The 17996-nt window shown below is 40.4% G+C and overlaps 1 pseudogene; it reads right to left on the minus strand.

Annotated features, from left to right (window-relative positions):
- Positions 1 to 10981: 10981 nt before the first annotated feature.
- On the minus strand, positions 10982 to 14352 carry LOC110578179 (annotated as a pseudogene).
- Positions 14353 to 17996: the final 3644 nt, after the last annotated feature.

Consider the following 17996-nt stretch of genomic DNA (forward strand, 5'->3'; position numbering starts at 1 on the left):
ATATCCTCACCCAAGTCCAACCACATCTCACCACCCTCCCTATGACTACTATTGTCCTTACACCATAGTCTTCCTCCTGGGGAATTGTAACAACATCAGAAAGATCTGAAAAAACTATCAGCCTTGGATACCCAGTTGTGGACACATATTAGAATCACCTGGGCAGCTTTTAAAAATACCAGGCCTAGGCCAGCCTGTTATATGGTTAAAGGGATGTCTATGGCGGGTGGCCCTGGGCAGTATTTTTTAAAAGCCCTCCAGATGATTCTAATGAGTCCGCCTGGACTGAGAATCACTGTTCTAGCCTAGACTCTGGGAAATTATTTATTTATGTATTCAAAAGACATTCCTGAGTGCCTACAGGGTATCTGGAGCTGTGCTGGGTATTTAGTAGTGAACATAAAATCCTAAGCTCTTTTACATTCAAATGGGGAGAGGAAGACAATAGATAAACAAATAAATCACATAGTTCCAGATAGTGATATGTGCTGTAAAGAATATAAAATGTGATGTAATAGAAAGTAACTGGAGGGGTACCTGCATAGTCAGAAAAGATTGCTCTAGAATATGATTTTAGAACTATGAAAAGGATCCTATCAGAGGATTAGGAAAAGAGCATTCCCAGGCAGATATATAGCAAGTGCAAGGGCCCTGGGGTACTTGGCGAAGATACTGAAAGGCCAGCACTGTGGGAGCAAGGACCTTCGGTAAAACAGGATGGTGGTATCTGCCCCCAAATTATCACACTGCTATGTTGCAAAGATATGTGAGGTGTCAGGAAGCACCTGAGAAAGAAAAGCCCAACAAAAATACAAGGGTGTGCTGTTTCATTGTTATCACACTTTTCTAATGTAACTCAATGACCCAGATACCAGATGACAGCCCCATAACATTTATTTACTGACTTAGCTGTGGAACCCCATCATTTCACTGTGATGCAATTGTAGAATCCAGGCCTGGACTTTTCTGGGAAGTCCTGGATAGATTCTGTAGAGATACAGCTATGTTACAGAAATCTGTGATGAAATGCTGAGACAGGTTTCCCTTTATTAGGCTCAACTCTCCTGATGCAAGAGACAAAGTTCAAAGTAAAAATTAAAAGTTCTTAAAATGTGCCACAGGAGGATGGGTTACCATGCTGCTAAATTGGGTAATGGGCTACCCAGATGGCCTCTTCCTTGGGCAACCTGACAGCTTGCCTTTTGCAACATTCCATACCTCCACCCAGAGATGGGAATACAGAAATTCTAATCACATTACCACTTTCTACCATACCTGAGAAAGGTACTTTGGTAAAAGGATAGTCTTTTATTTTTTTTTTTTTGGTTAAAATTTGTTTCATTAATGTTTTTAATCTTCTTTAATCTTGTAACACACACTTGCATTTTCCTTAAATAGAGAAGGCAGAAGTGTTTTTGAATATGACCCCTGATCTCCAGATGTAGCTAGTATTAACAGACAGTTGCTGTGCATTCATGTACCTACATATGTGCCTGTGTCATGGAAGATGTGCAGAATCTTTTTCTTTTTACATAAATGGCATCATAGTGAATGTCTCCAAAGGGATCTGCACAAGGATACTTACTGTGAACATTCACTGTCAGTAGGGGAATAGTTGAATGTGTTGTGATATATTCAAATTTGGGGATTCTATATGGCTCTTTAGAAGAATAATGCAACTCTAATGAACAGTTAAAGCTTCAAGAACCACTGCTAAATTTCCTTAACCTTTTTTGGACTTGATTTCATTGTTCCTTCAGTCATATCTCAGGAGTCAGGGAGGTTTAGCCAGTTACACACAGAAAGGTAAGGCATCTGGAGGAGACAAGAGGAGCAGGCCCCATACCTTCCAAGAGAGGTGAGATGGGGAGACACAGTGAGAGAGAAGGTTCAGTTTGGTAAGCCAAGCATAGCCAAGGGTATACAGCAATCTTGTCATAGGCCAGGCAATTTAGTAGCAATTGGGAGAGAGCAAAAGAAGGTGAATTCCAGGAGGTGGATGAAGCTCAGAAATAGATAATTCAAAACAGATGCCACTTTGACATGCTCAGCTGTGGACGGTCCTATTAGTGGTAGCTGGGTTCTGGGGACTAGGCTGGAATTCAAGGTCAGGACTGTCAGTCCTCAGAGGGGAGCAAGGAAGAATAAGGTAGGGTCACTCTTCATTATTCTGTGTGTGTATGTGTGTATCACCAAACATCTCCTATGTGTTAAGCACTATTCTAGGTGCTACAGATACAGCTCTTGATAAGCTCAATTCCTGCCATTATATAAATACACAAATAATCTATTTTCAAAGAGTGATAAATATATAAGGACGTAGGGTCAAGTGCAGACTACATGAGATGGAGTCAGGGCAGGCCTTTCTGAGGAATAGACATTGCAATAGACAACTGAGTGAAGCAAGGAATAGAGCCAGATAAATCTAAGAAGATACATGGTATGTTTAAATGGATACTCAAAGGGAATTGGAAGGAGATAGATACTTCAATCCACCTTGCTTCATTCATTCATTCATTCTTTCATTCATCTGTCAAGTATTTGTTGAGGACCCACTGTGTAAAGCACTCTGATAGGCCTCAGGGACACAATAATAAACAAGGTAGACAGGGTCCTGCCCTCATGGAGTTTATATTCTATTAGGGAGAGAAAGAAATAGGCATAAGAAATGTCATGTGCAAATCCAAAGATATGAAAGAGCATAAGTGTTGAGTGAGGAACTGAAAGAAGGCTACTGTAGTTGGAGTCAACTGGGATGGGTCTGGGAGAGTGACACTGGAGATCAGAGAGGTTGGTAAGAGCAGGGTCTTATAGGATCTTATAAATCAGGGCAAGACTTTGTATAAATTCAAAATTTAATTGGAAAACATTGAAGACTTAAAGCAGGAAATGGAGCAAGGGGATGACATGATCTGGTTCATATTTTAACGCCTATTAAATACAGAGAATGGATTGGAGAGAGGCAATGTGGCATCAGGGATATGAGTTGGGATGTTGTTGGAATAGCCTGGGCTACAGTGATGGCAGTGGAGACAATAAGAATATTTAAGAGATATCTCAGACATGGAATCCATAGCCTTGGGGATAGATTGGGATCAAGGATGAAAGAGAGGCAAAAAGACAGGTTGACTCCTAGGTAGGTATCTGACAGAGGTGGATGCTTATTTCACATCTGAAATGGACAAGGCTGTGGGAGACTCAATTGATTTACACACATCTCTCCTGCCTCTCTGAACTACCTACCCCTTTAGATGGTGCCTTTTCAATAACTAATAAGCTACCCAGTAACATACTACAGTCCTTCCAGATATTTTTAAGTTAATTTTATTCTTTATTAGTAATATATTACATGGTTCAAAAAATTAAATGATACAAGTCTTACAGAATAAGGTATACACTAAGAAGTCTAGCTACTAGCTACTAGCCTTCCTCATGCAACAAGCTCAGTGGCTTAAAACAACAGTTTATTTAGCTTGTGATTCTGTAGTGGGCTGAATAAGTTTTCTAGTCTGGGTGATCTTGATGGAACTCTGCTGACTATACTCCATGCTTCTGGGGTTAGTTGACCACTTGGCTGGAGGCTGGTGATCTAGGATTGGTGTGATAATTATACTGTGTTCACTTAGCTTACCTGCACGTACATTTCCCTTCCCTATATAATTCTGGATTAAGGTAGACAACACAAGATATTTGCATGATGTTTGGAGGGTAGAAGGAAGTGACTGACATTATGCTTGGAATGTTGGTTTAGGGCCCCAGGTACCACTGTAGCTCCTGCACTTTGTTGTTGACCAACTGGGTCACCCTTTGCCATGGGGCATTGGCAAGATCCACACTCCTTCAGCTCCTATGGATTTCCTCCTGCTTTCCTGAGTCCTGAACCAGGCATATGTACATATCCACAGCAAAGAAATTTGATGCAATTGGAGACAGGCACAGGTTCCAGTTTGTCCTCAATCTCTTGCTTTGTATTCACCTTTTCTTTTTGACTACCTGCCCTGCTGACATTCAGTGACTTCAGGAACAGCATCAGATAAAAAAGCAGAAGCCTTCCATAGATTTCTTTAGCAGCTCTCCTTTGTGGTCTCTGGCTAATGTCTTTTAATTGTGCAAGGTCTAATCCTTCTAATACAGCCTTTATTCCATATCACTCTGCAGTTGATAAGCTGTTGACTAGGTTATGGGGGTGGGAAGTGGGTAGGCAGTTGGATCATGTGTCTCTCATCATCTTTTGGGCTAGCCTGAGCTTCTTCACATGGCGTTCAGAGGGCTCCAAGAGCAGCAAGACAAGGCAATTCCCCAATTCTGCTTGCCTCACATTGGCCAAAGAAAATTACATGGTCAAGCCCAGAGATAGTGTGGCAAGACACTATCCAAAAAGAGTGGAGAAAGAGAAGTGTGAGCCAGTGAATTTATTACAGCAAACAAGTCACATCACTTGTGTTGGTTTCTTCTGTATCCCTCCAGCATTTCCTCATGGGAACACAAGCAAATATAAATATGTAGTTTACCTTCTTCTCCCTAGAAAGTACTTTCCTCTTTCTCATGTAAAAGACAGTACACCATATGTACTGCTGAGACATTTCCTTTTTTCAACAACATATCTTAGCAATATATAGTGTTCTATTTTTTATATAGCTGCATAGTATTTCTTTGTTTGAATGTATTAGAGTTTACTTAATTAGTACCTAATATGTGGACACTTTTGCTACTTCAACAATGCTGTAAAGAATCAATTTGTACCGGGTGCCTGGGTGGCTCAGTTGGTTAAGCGACTGCCTTCGGCTCAGGTCATGATCCTGGAGTCACTGGATTGAGTCCCGCATCGGGCTCCCTGCTTGTCAGGGAGTCTGCTTCTCCCTCTGACCCTCCCAACCCTCCCCCCTCTCATGTGCTCTCTCTCTCAGTCTCTCTCTCTCTCAAATAAATAAATAAAATCTTAAAAAAAAAAGAATCAATTTGTATCTTGGTCATTTTTATTCATGCTGTCAACCTTTTAGTTTAGCATATTTTATAGTTTCCTCCAGTGATTACCTTACAAGCTGATATTTTTCCCTGCATTTGTCATATTGGTGTCATACAGTCTGAGCATCCAACTTATCTCTTGATGGGAAGGCACTGGGAAAGTCATCTATGTATCCTTAGTGGAGTCATTCTCAAACTTTAATGTACAAAACATTCACTAGGGAGTGGGGCTAAATAAACATTCAGATTCCCAGGTCTCAGTCTCCAGATCCTCTGAGAAGTAGTTCCAGAGTGGAGCTTGAAATCTGTATTTTTAAATAAGCACCTCAGATCATTAGGAAGCAGAGGACCTGCTACACACTCAGAAGCAGGTTTTCAAATACTGGTTACCTGTATTTGGCTCACAAGAGGATGATACATTCTCAGGAAAACACAACCCGCAATTTAAGGCAAATGTTACATTTGTTGATTCAATTCATCTTCTCTTGATATTGCCCACCCCCCTACCCCACTGCATATTATGGGATAAAAGGTGTTATGGTGATGGGATAAAGGTGCAGAATTAGAAGGTAGTGGTGAAAGATTGCTTAATTTGGACAGAAGCCCAGCCTATGTACAAGTAGACTCTGAGATGCCAAGAGGCAGCTTGAGTTCAATGGAGTTTTCAAAGATTCAAGCCAGACTGAGTTCTCTCCTTGCTGTGTTCCAGGAAAACAACACTCCAGGAAAACAACACGGTTGGCAGAGCAGCGCAGATGCCAGTAGTGGTAACAGAGCCTAAGAACAGGCACTAAGAAGAATTCCCAATACCAAGTGCACAGAGAGAAATGAGATTCTGGAATGTGGGCAGGCTCTAAGATGTTATTCAACCAAGGGCTTTAAGGTGGAGTCAGACAGGCTTCTGACTACAGCCACATTACCTGAACCTTTGTTTTATTAATCCAGTATCCACTATAAAATAATTACTGATGAAGTTCCTTTCTTATGCACTCTTGTAGAGCAATGCTCCTTTCCTTCAAAATACTTACCTCACGTCTTTTTAGTGTGGTTAATTGATTAGCATTTGTTTCTACACAGAAAAGGCCAAAAGCTCCATAAAGGAGGAGTCTGACTGAATTTTGCCTCTGCTGCTTACCAGATTAACTCATTGGAGTTACAATGATAAGATACAAAGCAAAGGTCATATCTAGATGTGAATGTGTCACACTACGCCTGGGTAAAAAGAGACCAGGTTTGAACGATACGGAACCAGAAACAAGTTTGTTGAAAACTTTTCTAATTGTTACACATATAAGACTATAAGCAGAGGATTCATTCATTTCTCATAGAATCCTACTTACAATAAATGCTACATGCATCTATTATTTTTCTTTTTTTAATTGAAAAAGAAAGGAAATGGAATTTATCATAAAATATCTATGTTTGTAGGGCATAAATCTACATTGGTACTATAAGGTTTGATCAACAAAAATACAATATTTTTATTCTCTTTGCAGAAAATATTTAAGGAGCAATTAAAGAATATTCAAACAAAAATTTTATTTAGAAAATATATCAATGTGCCAGACAGCTAACAAAAATGTTATTTTATGATATATGTGTGTTATTTGTCAGCTTTTAAAAATCTGTAATTTATTGTGATTTCTTTTCCTATAATCACAATTTTATTTTTCTGAATGAGGGTCCCCTCAAATCAGGATCTGCCCATGGGCACTCCCATGATTTTTCTGTACACATTTAGGTAACAAACAGTTGTACAATTACTTTATTTTCAAAAAAAATTTTTAAGATTTTATTTATTTATTTGACAGAGAGTGAGAGAGAGAGACAGCAAGAGCAGGAACACAAGCAGGGAGAGTGGGAGAGGGAGGCTTCCCGACAAGCAGGGAGCCCAATGCAGGGTTGGATCCCAGGACCTTGGGACTATGACCCAAGCGGAAGGCAGACGCTCAATGACTGAGCCACCCAGGCACCCCATGTACAATTACTTTAAATTGAGATCATAGTCTCAATTTATAAAGTTTAATGAGATTCTAAAATGTTAAAAAAAAATCCCAAATTGATTTCAAGTTAATTATTCTTTCCTTCTTACTTAGGGTGTATTTCAGGTTGGAAAACTGCAGTCAGGAAGGGGAAGGTTGGTGGATTTCTTCTATATTTTCCTATCCTATCTTCTCTTCTCTCTCCATCCACTCCCTCCTGGCCAGAAGTTTCTGATCTCTCAGAGGTCAGAAGGGAGTGGTAAAGAAAGTTCTTAATGGAGCCACATCATCTGGTTTCCTGTTCTCTGAGCCTGGCAGATTCTGTCTCAGTAGGGGTATTTTGATAGGCTCTCAGGCAGTTCTCCACTGGGTTCCTCTCTCTGCAGATCCCTTGATCCAGAAAGATGCAAAACATGTCTCTTTTGAGTGGTTGCTATTGATTCCTTCCTTACCAAAGGTGTTCACCTCCAGATTCTTGTTGCTGGATCCTTCTGTACCTCAAGGATCAGAAATAACCCATCTCTCTTTCTCTCTCTCTCTCTCTCTCGATTGGTCCACATTTGATCCTTAAAGAAATCTTGCATCCATTGCTCCAACATGTCCTGACTCCAGTGCTAAAACATTGGACAACCCTCTTTGTCTTATAGATTTCCCAGGTGAGGGGTCAAATTACTTCTAACTGCATAGTGGTTTCCTCAAAATCTCCTCTCACTAGACTAGAGGTGATGTATAGTAGATCACCTGCTACCTCTCCCTTTTTATGGTCTTGACCTGGCTTAGGGGTCAAAAACTCATCTACCTGTTCCTCAGGATCATTTCCATTGATCAATATGCAGTTAGCAAGTTGCTACTTCGTTTTGGAATTTCCAGTCAATTATATTTTGGGGCCTAGCCATAAGCTCAATTTTAACATCCTGTTATAGACTTAATTGCCTTTGCTTCATTTCATGGTATGCAGCTCCTCTGTTTTTTGGACCACAAAATTCATTATTTGGAAACAAGGCATGGTCTTTTTTAAATGTTAGATATTGTATGTTCAAAATAGCTCACTCTTTTTCTCTCACATTTGCTCATTTTTAATTACTTTGGAAGGAATCAAATTGTGCCAAAATATTTTTGCCCAATGGATGGGCCTATATACATACAAAATTAATTAATTAATTCCTTCAACAAGTATATATTGAGTCTTTTGTACAAAGCACTCTACTAGGCACAAAAAATCAATACAATACAAAACAGGTGAAAGGAGATTGTTCTACACCTTCTCAACTATCTTTTTTTGTCTAAACTTTTCCCAAAATCCAGAGAAGCTAGAGCCAGACTGGTAGGAAGATGTTGCTAATGACACATCAATGCTTTCCTTCAATACAGTATTAAACTATCAGTAGATTAGAACTGCGAATCTCTCTCCTTCATGTTCCCAAAAGAGAGTTACCCTCTTAGAAGCTTTTGTTCATCGTCTCACAGGTGCTGGATTCCAATGTGGTGGCCTTTCTTCCTAGGAGTGCACTATACATCCAGTGTGAATTTCCATCACTCCCTGGCACCGGAATTTTCTCCTTGATATCCCACTTGGACTCTAATTTCAAAAAAAATTTTTTTTATTAAATTAGGTCCCTTAGGCTGCATGATTTGATAGAATTCTTCACAGGTCCAATTGCTAATACAAGTTGGTGATGAATTCTCAAGTCTTAGAAAAAGAACTTTTTCTATCATGGGGCTGGGTTTGGCAAGGATCCTTTTCAAGAACCCTGAAAGAAGACAGAATCCTTTTCTTGAAGTGTTAACTTTCTCAATCAAGACAGGCTCTGTTGAGAGTTGGATCTCTCCCCGGTGCTCTTTGCTTTAGATGGGGGGGGTGGAGGGGTAAATTGCTTTCCTGGAACCCAGGAGAATAAGGAGTGACCTTACATGTCTCCTCCCAGAGACTTCTGGGAAGAAGTTGCAGCTGCCATTTTAGTTTTCCTACAGACGGTATCCTGTGTCTTTTTTCTTTTTCTTTTTCTTTTTTTTTTTTTTTATGGCTTCAAGGAGTAAAATCAAATATATCTTCTTTATGACCATGCCAGGTTCTGCATTTTGCTAAGCACTAAAGGTTTTTTTAGGTCTTAAAACAAGTGTCAGGGGTTTAAATTCTATAAAAAAGAAAGAACTGGATGTTCCGAAGGCAGACCACATGGTCGCCACTTAAAAGTACAAGTTTATAGCATATGGCTGAAACTTTCTAGTAATGCTGAAATGATTTTGTATAAGTGTACTGTTTCCAAATATTTTTCAGGATTCATTTGGGAATGATTAAGCTAATGTTACATCTTTTCAGTGTTATGAAAAAGATGACTTTCAATCGGAGAGAGATTTCAGCAGATCACTAAGGAAATAAAACTGGTCCTTTTCTCCTGGTATGTGGAGGAAATGGGCTTTTGTTATTAGGGCACCTCAGGACACACTGGGTGTCTGCTATGTATCCAAAAGAATGAAGAGCATGCACCTCTGGAACTCCCTGGAGAGTTTAGAACTGACTTTTAGTTAAAGCAGGGTATTGCTATCATGCCCATGACAACCTTGGAACTCTCAGAAGGCATGCCACCAATTTGCTCTGCAGTCCCAGCAAGGATATGCTTCATTGCTTTATGCAAATATACAAATGAAATGAAAAGGACTGGTCAGAACCATTTGGGAATAGGTCAAGAGAGGAATCTGCAAGGAATAGCTAGCCAAGAGCTGAATGGGTGTTGTGAGGACAGTGTGCCTATTGGGGGGACCCCTGCATGCATTTGGACAACCCCATGCTGACAGGGAGGTCTCCTGAATGTTTTATGTACTGGCTACAGTCCCGTGAATGCTGGCCTGAAATCACTGATACGTGGTGGAGAGAGACACAGCTTACCCAAGGTAAATCCAAGAGAGGAAAAAGCAAAGCATATGTAGATAAAAAATAATTTATAAGTCTCTAGGTTAGTGTCCTCATCGGTTCAAGGAGGGAAGGAGGCAGGGCTGGAGAGGAAGGTCCAGGATTGCTAGAAGACATTTGTAGACTAGTCTTATTGACTATATTAATACAATTCCAACCTAATATGGTCGTATAAATCTTAAGGACATGCTACTTTATGGATTCATTTAAAGTGTGTGTGTGTGTCTAAGTAAAGAGATCTATTTATTTATTTAAAGATTTTTTTGAGTAATCTCTATACCAACGTAGGGCTTGAACTCACAACCCTGAGATCAAGAATAACATGCTCCACTGACTGAACGAGCCAGGCACCTCTAAAGAGATTTATTAAAAGAAATTGGCTCACACTATTACAGAGGCAGGCAAATCCCAAGATCTGCAGGGTAAGCCGGCAACCAGGAGACCCAAGAGCCAATGTTTCCATGTGTGTCTAAAGGCAGGAAGAAAGCCAATGTTTTAGTCTGAGGATAATCAGTCAGGAAGAATTCTCTCTTACTCAGAGGACCAGCATTTTTGTTCTATTCAGGCCCTCAACTAATTGGACGAGGCCCACCCACATTAGAGAGGGTGTTTTACTCAGCCTACCAATTTAGATATTAATGTCACCTTAAAACACCCTCACAGAAACAATCAAAAGAATGTTTAACAAAATATCTGGGCACCCTATGGTCCAGTCAAGTTGACACAAAATTAAATAACACAATTCCACCCCTTATCAATTTGGCACCCACATGCATCTCCTTAAACTATACTTAATCTCCACATGAAGACAATAATAAGGTCATAATTCTACTTAACATGATACAACTATCCTGCCTATAACCAAAAATGCACTAACCCCTTCCCCAGAAGAGAAAGTAGAATACTTGAGTGGTATTTACTCTTCTCCTTGGTATCCCATTACTCAAATACTATGATGTAAAGTTAACAATACTTAAATACCACAATATAAAATCAATATATCTTATGTTACATGATAAAGGGATTAGAGAGAAATAAAATAAATATATTTAAATATAAATATACAAATATACACACACAAGTGCATATTTATAACAAAATAAGGAAAAAATATTGATGACAATCACAGTCCTCATTTCTGTAACTGGTTACATGGTTGTAATTTGTATTTATAACTACCTTCATCCACCGTCCATTCTGTATTTTCTTTGCCTTCAGCAAGTATCTCAGCTGGAAGTGGTTCTTTATCTGGCGAGGTGACCCAAAGTTTCATTCATGAAGAGTTTGGGCCATCCGTAGTCCTACTTGGACTGGGTTGTTGTAGTTTTCCATTAACCTTAATCACAGGGCATAGTAATACTAAGAGATGCTCTGTATTCCAAATATACTCTTATTTACCTTTTTAGTGGACTAGTAATCCAATTTCCCCTTGGTAATTGAGATCTATCACCAGATCAGCACAGTAACTCCCTTCTTAGTCTGTTGATTCAGAAGCATGAGGAGTACAAGGTGGCAAGGCAGCAGTTTTAATTTCCAGTTCAATGAAATCATTGTTGTCTCTCCTGAGGGAGTCATTCCTCCCTTTGGAGCTAAGGCTTCTAGGCCAGCAGAGCATAAGGTCACAGGAATAGGAAGCAAAAATTTTCCTAGTGGGTCACTAGGGGTAATAGTGCCACTCTTATTTCTACCCCTTAATTGTTAGACCCGTGATTCCTAGCTATATCAGAGAAATCGCACCATATATTAGATGCTGATTCAGAGCACATATGGCCTTCTAAAGAACCTTGCCTCAGCTCTGCAAGGCATTCCCACCTAGATTGCACTGTGACTGAGTCTTCAAAGGCCATTTCACCATTCTCTCAAGACAGTTGCTTCAGGATGGTGGGAACATGGTAAGACCAGTGAATTCTATGAGCATGGGTCCATTGCTGCACTTCTCTTGCTGTGAAGTGAGTTCCTTGACCAGAAGTGCTGCTGTGTGCAATATCATAATGGTAGATGAGGCATTGTATGAGTCCACAGATGGTGGTTTTAGCAAAAGCATTGCATGCAGGGAGGGCAAATTTATATCCAGACTGTCTATTCCAGTATGAACAAAATGTTTCCCCTTTCGTGATGGAAGGGGCCAGACAGCTGGCTGATGATCTTGGGGAACAGTGCCATCCCGGGTACTCAGTGTAGGTCTGTGCTGTGGATACATGGGCATTTAGCAGCAGCTGTAGCCAGATTGAGTTTGCTGAGTTTCAGTAGTGTATGTTGTTGAGCCCATGGATAACCACCATCCCTGCCACCATGGTCACTTTGTTCATGAGCCTATTGGGCAATGACAGGGTGGCTGGGGAAAGAGGCTAACTGGTATATACAGAATAGATAATTCTATCCACATTGTTAAAATCCTCCTCTGCTGAGATCACCTTTTGGTGAGCCTTACACGTACACAAATTTCTTCACGCTCTTACCCATTCAGAGAAGTCTATTCACTTACCTCTTCCCCACATTTCCTTGTCATTAGTTTTCTAATCATATTCCTTCCAAGTCCTTCATCATCCAGCCAAACCATTGGCCACAGACCATAAATCAGTGTATAATCAATCACATGTCTGGCGATTTCTCTTTCCAAGTAAAGTGATCAACCAGGTGCACTGCTCGGAGTTCTTCCCACTGTTAGGATTTCTCTCCACCACTGTCCTTCAGGGATGTCCCAGAAAGGGACTATAGTGTTGCAGCTGTCCACTTTCTGGTGGTGCCTGCATATAATGCAGAACTACCTGTAAGCAAGGCCCGAGTCTTCTCTGCCAACTGATGGTAGAGGACTCTTCTGGAGTAACAGTGCAGGCTGAGAGAGAAAAGGTATTATAGTAGGAGTAAAGGCTATGGGCATTTGGGCCACTTTATCATATAACTCACTTGTGTCTTTATGGCCTACTTGGTCCTGATCACATACATAACCACTTGCATCTGTTGATGAAGTGCTGCTGTGCACACCCATGGGTCAGATAACACCCAGTTCATGACTGGCATCCCAGGTCACATGGTAATGTTTTAGTCTATAGTTAAGTGTCCAGTCTCTACAAAGGTAGCAGGCCAAGAGCTGTTTCTGAAAAGGAAAGTAGTTATCCACAGAAATGGCAGTATTGTGCAGCAATTCACCTACAGAGACCTGCAAAAGGCTCCAAACAGCATCCCTATCTGCCACTGACACTCAAGCACCACTGGATCAGCTGGATTAGGTGGCCCAAGTGGCAGAGCAGCATGTACAGCCACCTGGACCCATTGCAGAGCCTTTTTTTGTTCTGGGCCCACTCAAAATTAACAACTTTTCAGGTCATTTAGTAAATGGGCTGGAGTAATGCACTCAAATGAGGAATATGTTGCCTCCAAAATCTAAAAAGGGCCACTTATCTTCTACCTTAGAAAATATATTCTGACATGCTTCATACCACTGAGGTCCTAGAAACCTCACTGTGGTAAAAGAACCCTAAATTTTAGTTGGATTTATTTGCCATATTCTGACATGTAAACATCTTATCAATCAGTGTAGAGTAGTTGCTATTTCTTTCCCACTAGGTCCAATCAGCATAGTGTCATCAATGTAATGGACCAGTATGATATCTTATAGAAGGGAAAGGTGATCTAGATTCCTGAAAACTAAAGTATGATGTAGGGTTGAAGAGTTGACATACTTCTGAGATAAGACAATGAAAATGTATTGCTGGTCTTGCCAGCTGAAAGCGAATTGCTTCTGGTGGGCCTATGGACAGGGATGAACAAAAAGGCATTTTCCAGATCAATAGCTGCATACCAGGTACCAGGGGATGTGTTAATTTGCTCAAGTAATAACAACACATTTGATATAGCAGTTGTAATGGGAGTCATCACCTGGTTAGGCTTGTAATAGTCCACTGTCATTCTTCAAGGTCCATCTGTCTTCTGTGTAGGCCAGATAGGCAAGGTGAGTGGGGATGTGGTAGGATCACCATTTCTCCATCTTTTAAGTCCTCATTGTTGGCACTAATCTCTGAAATCCCTCCAAGAATGCTGTATTTCTTTTGGTTTACTATTTTTCTAGGAAGAGGCAGTACTAGTAGCTGTCATTTGGCCTTTTCCATGATAATGGCCTCACTCCACAGGTCACGGACCAATGTGGGGATTCTGCCATCTGCTGAGTATGTGTATTCTTATCATGCATTTCAGAACTGGGGAAATAACCACAAGGTGGGTTCAGGGACCCACGGTGCATACTGCTAGATAAAACTGAGCTAAAGTCTCATCAACTTGATCTCCATAAACCCGTACTCTGACCATACCATAGTGATATTTTGGGGCTCCTAAAATCAGTGTCAGTTCAGAGCCAATGTCCAACAGTCCACAAAAGTTCTGATTATTTATTTTCCCCAATGCACAGTTTTCCTGGAAAAAAAAGGCTATAGGCCTCTCTGGGGGAAGATTAGGAGGAAGATTAACAGCATGAATTTTTGGCAGTGTATTGGTCATCAATGGGACCCAGCCTCCCCCTTCATTCAAGGGGTTCTATAAACTGACTCAAGTTTTGGGATTGACTGAGGGGCTGTGAGTCTGTTTCATGATTCAAGTTAGGCTTTTGTTCACTTAACAAAGACATTGTCTTATTCTTGGTGAAACTGAAAGGTCTCATTTCTGTATTATAAATCTTAGCATCTGTCTTCCCATGAGTTGTGTTTGCTTTTAGAGTCTGGTGAGCCTACCAGATTTCCTAGTATCACAGGAGCTAGCATTTATTCTGTGCCTGCTATTGACAGGCACTCTTCTGAGTGTTTTACCTATTATTTATTCCTTACCCACCTCTTATTAGTAGGTAGTGTTGTCTATTATATTCATTTTGCAGATGAAGTATTTGTGACACACAAAAGTGAAGAAGTTGCCCAAGGTTGCATGGGCAATAAGTAATATAACTGTTGTGTGAACCCATGGGGTCTACCCCAGAGCCCATGCTTTTTTTTTTTATGTTAATCACCATATATTACATCATTAGTTTTTGATGAAGTGTTCCATGATTCATTGTTTGCATATAACACCCAGTGCTCCATGCAGAACGTGCCCTCTTTAATACCCATCACCAGGACAACCCATCCTCCCACCCCCTCCCCTCTAGAACCCTCAGCTTGTTTTTCAGAGTCCATAGTCACTCATGGTTCGTCTCTCCCTCCGATTTCCCCCCTTCATTCTTCCCCTCCTATCCTCTTCTTCTTCTTTTTTTTAAAACATATAATGTATTATTTGCTTCAGAGGTACAGATCTGTGATTCAACAGTCTTGCACACTTCACAGTGCTCACCATAGCACATATGCTCCCCAATGTCTATCACCCAGACACCCCATGCTTCCCACCCCCCACCACTCCAGCAACCCTCAGTTTGTTTCCTGAGATTAAGAATTCCTCATATCAGTGAGGTCATGAGATACATGTCTTTCTCTGATTGGCTTATTTCAGTCAGCATAATACCCTCTAGTTCCATCCACGTCATTGCAAAAGGCAAGATTTCATTCTTTTTGATGGCTGCATAATATTCCATTGTATATATATACCACCTCTTCTTTATCCATTCATCTGTCGATGGACATCTTGGCTCTTTTGACAGTTTGGCTATTGCGGACATTGCTGCTATAAACATCAGGGTGCACGTACCCCTTCGGATCCCTACATTTGTATCTTTGGGGTAAATGCCCAGTAGTGCAATTGCTGGATCATATGGTAGCTCTATTTTCAACTTTTTGAGGACCCTCCATACTGTTTTCCAGACTGGCTGCACCAGCTTGCATTCCCACCAACAGTGTAGGAGGGTTCCCCTTTCTCTGCATCCCCACCAACATCTGTCGTTTCCTGACTTGTTAATTTTAGCCATTCTGACTGGTGTGGTTTTGATTTGGATTCCCTGATGCTGAGCAATGTTGAGCACTTTTTCATGTGTCTGTTGGCCATCTGGAAGTCTTCTTTGAAAAAATGTCTGTTCATGTCTTCTGCCCATTTCTTGATTGGATCATTTGTTCTTTGGGTGTTGAGTTTTAGAAGTTCTTTATAGATTTTGGATACTAGCCCTTTATCTGATATGTCATTTGCAAATATCTTCTCCCATTCTGTTGGGTGTCTTTTGGTTTTGTTGACTGTTTCTTTTGCTGTGCAAAAGCTTTTTATCTTGATGAGGGCCCAATAATTCATTTTTGCCCTTGCTTCCCTTGCCTTTGGCAATGTTTCTAGGAAGAAGTTGCTGTGGTTGAGGTTGAAGAGGTTGCTGCCTGTGTTCTCCTTTAGGATTTTGATGGACTCCTGTCTCACATTTACGTCTTTCAACCATTTTGAGTCTATTTTTGTGTGTGGTGTAAGGAAATGGTCCAGTTTCATTCTTCTGCATGTGGCTGTCCAATTTTCCCAACACCATTTGTTGAAGAGACTGTCTTTTTTCCATTGGACATTCTTTCCTGCTTTGTCGAAGATTAGTTGACCATAGAGTTGAGGGTCCATTTCTGGGCTCTCTGTTCTGTTCCATTGATCTATGTGTCTGTTTTTGTGCCAGTACCATACTGTCTTGATGATGACAGCTTCGTAATAGAGCTTGAAGTCCGGAATTGTGATGCCACCAGCTTTGCTTTTCTTTTTCAACGTTCCTCTGGCTATTCGAGGTGTTTTCTGTTTCCATACAAATTTTAGGATTATTTGTTCCATTTCTTTGAAAAAAGTTGATGGTATTTTGATAGGGATTGCATTAAGTGTGTCAATTGCTCTAGGTAGCATAGCATTTTAACAATATTTGTTCTTCCAATCCATGAGCATGGAATCTTTTTCCATTTCTTTATGTTTTCCTCAATTTCTTTCATGAGTATTCTATAGTTTTCTGAGTACAGATTCTTTGCCTCTTTGGTTAGATTTATTCCTAGGTATCTTATGGTTTGGGGTGCAATTGTAAATGGGATCGACTCCTTAATTTCTCTTTCTTCTGTCTTGTTGTTGGTGTATAGGAATGCCACTGATTTCTGTGCATTGATTTTATATCTTGCCACTTGACTGAATTCCTGTATGAGTTCTAGCAGTTTTGGGGTGGAGTCTTTTAGGTTTTCCACATAAAGTGTCATATCATCTGCAAAGAGTGAGAGTTTGACTTCTTCTTTGCCAATTTGGATGCCTTTATTTCTTTTTGTTGTCTGATTGCTGTGGCTAGGACTTCTGGTACTATGTTGAATAGCAGTGGTGATGGTGGACATCCCTGCCTTGTTCTTGACCTTAGGGGAAAAGCTCTCAGTTTTTCCCCATTGAGAATGATATTTGCTGTGGGTTTTTCATAGATGGCTTTTATGATATTGAGGTATGTACCCTCTATCCCTATACTCTGAAGAGTTTTAATCAAGAAAGGATGCTGTACTTTGTCAAATGCTTTTTCTGCATCTATTGAGAGGATCATATGGTTCTTGTTCTTTCTTTTATTAATGTATTATATCATATTGATTGATTTGCGGATGTTGAACTAACCTTGCAGCCCAGGGATAAATCTCACCTGGTCGTGGTGAATAATCCTTTTAATGTACTGTTGGATCCTATTGGCTAGTATTTTGGTGAGAATTTTTGCATCCGTGTTCATCAAGGATATTGGTCTGTAATTCTCTTTTTTGTTGGGGTCTTTGTCTGGTTTTGGGATCAAGGTAATGCTGGCCTCATAAAACGAGTTTGGAAGTTTTCCTTCCATGTCTATTTTTTGGAACAGTTTCAGAAGAATAGGTATTAATTCTTCTTTAAATGTTTGGTAGAATTCCCCTGGGAAGCCATCTGGCCCTGGGCTTTTAGAACCCATGCTTTTTTACCCAGCCTTTTTATGCTGGGCAGGAAAGAGGATGGAGAGAGACTTAGCAGTTTGTAGTTCCTAGGATCTTTTCTCTTTTTTTCTGGATAGTGTCAGAGAGGCCATCTATTATAAGGCAAGTTGGGTGTTTTAAATTACGGTACAGTTGCTTATCTGTATCTGCCCCCAACCTACTCCATGTCCAAAGGAGGAAGGTCCCTCTTTCTAACCAAGACTAATTCCTCTCTCCTTAACTAAATCCCATTACCTTGTTCCATAAAAAAACAAAACAAAACAAAACAAAACAAAACAAAACAAAACAAAACAAAAC

This window comes from Neomonachus schauinslandi, chromosome 5, assembly GCF_002201575.2.
Source record: "Neomonachus schauinslandi chromosome 5, ASM220157v2, whole genome shotgun sequence".
NCBI lineage: Eukaryota > Metazoa > Chordata > Mammalia > Carnivora > Phocidae > Neomonachus > Neomonachus schauinslandi.